Here is a 1848-nt window from a genome sequence, read left to right on the forward strand (position 1 = left end):
TATTGTTCCTATCCTATTTCATAAATGGATGCATGTCTATTATTATGTGTTTCCTACAACAACCATTGAGAATAGTTAATGATTACTCAGTAAGTCACTCATGTGTAGCTCTATTTATTTTCTTTAGAAGCCACTTTGAAGATACCAAAGTATAGTACAACAACTATTGATAATCTCCTACCTCTTTTGTTTGTAACTCCCTATTATTTGTCTATTTGTTTTCCTGATAACAATATATAAAACAATATGTAAAACAATAACCATTGATAATTTCCTAGCACTTCGTCTGTAATTTTGTAAGCCCCCCCCACTATGTTATCCTTCTTTTACTCTTTAAAAAAAAAAAAAAAAAAAGACAAACAGTTGCTGTACTTTTACCTCCTGGAGGTAAAATTTGTTAATTTAACCTCCTGGAGGGAAGGGCAGTCTCCAGTGAAAGAGTCTAAGTTAACTTTTGGCAATTAGGAGAAAAACTGGGGTTTTAAGAGTCTAAAGAGAGCTGGGGATAGAGCTCAGTGGCACAAGCCCCTGCCTGGCAAGTGCACGGTCCTGAGTTCAATTCCCAGTACCAAAAATAAATAAATAAATAAATAAAAAGTCTAAAGAGAAAGAGTTCAGATGCTGGCTGACCTGGGAGAGGTCTGACAAAAAGAACGATGTGTTTCGTTCTTGCCACTTTGCAGAGCAGGTATAGAAAGGTGGAGGGAAAGGGCGGAAGTATCTGGACCCCGTGTGTGGGGGAGTGGGGCAGCATATGGGGGAAGATCAGAGGAGCAGCGTGCAGCCCGGGCAGCCTGAGCCCCACAGCCCAGGCCCATGGTGCTAAGCAGTGGTGGGCCTTCAGACCAAGGGCATGGCCCGCTGCACGTAGCAGAGTCTGGCAGTGCAGGCGGGGTGAGGAAGGTACAGGCCACCACTGTCCTTACCCAGGTGGCTCAGGCGTGCCTGTACAGGCAGAGGGCTGGCATGGAGGCGCTGTGGTCAGCTGTCAGGCATTGGATGGTGGGCTATCTGCACAGGTGGTCCTGCTGTGCACACAAGCACCGGTTGGATCTTAACGTCTGTGGCGAAGCCATGTGCCTGCTATGCGATGTTGCCAGGGTTGTGAGGGCAGTGAGTGGGCTTGGGGCTGGGTGGGCTGGGCATGGGGGTTGGGTACCCCTGGCCCAGGACTGGCGAATGGGCAGTGCACAGTGGGCCCCAGGGGTGTGCCGCAAGGCAAATGGTGGTGGTGGGGAGGAAGGAGTCAGGTGAGGGAAGCTGCACATGGGCACAATCTGGGCTTGTGCTTGGGTCTGTGCCCCTCCCCCCAACAGGAGGCAGAAGCCACTGCGGGAAGGAGGAGGTAGTCAGAGACAGAGGGAAAGATCTTAAAGGTACAAAGTTTTACCCGATCTGAAGATGATAGGAAGTGTCTGGAGTGTGACAGAAGCCAAAATCACAGGGTAACCTCTTTAAGACACTGGAGGCTCAAGATAGGGCTTGAGTCCATCTAAAGAGGGGTGCCTGACCTGGGTTTTGGCACTATATATGTAATTTTTTTCTTTTTTTTTTTTTGTCTTTTTGATACAGGGTCTCACTATGCAATTCAGGCTGGTCTTGAACTCCCAATGATCCTCCTGCCTCAGCTTCCCAAGTGATGGGATTACAGGTGTGTGCCACTACACCCAGGTTCACCTTTTTTTTTTTTTTTGGTACCAGGAATTGAACTCAGGACCTTGCACTTGAGAGGTAGGCAGGATGCTGCTGAGCTATAACCCCAGTGGCACCATATATGTGGCTATTTATTCACTCCTGTGGGAGCAGGCTGAGTTCAGAGCGTAGAATCACCAGGAAGTGAGAGTAGAA

This window comes from Chinchilla lanigera, unplaced genomic scaffold, assembly GCF_000276665.1.
Source record: "Chinchilla lanigera isolate Chin_1 unplaced genomic scaffold, ChiLan1.0 scaffold00146, whole genome shotgun sequence".
Classification (NCBI taxonomy): domain Eukaryota; kingdom Metazoa; phylum Chordata; class Mammalia; order Rodentia; family Chinchillidae; genus Chinchilla; species Chinchilla lanigera.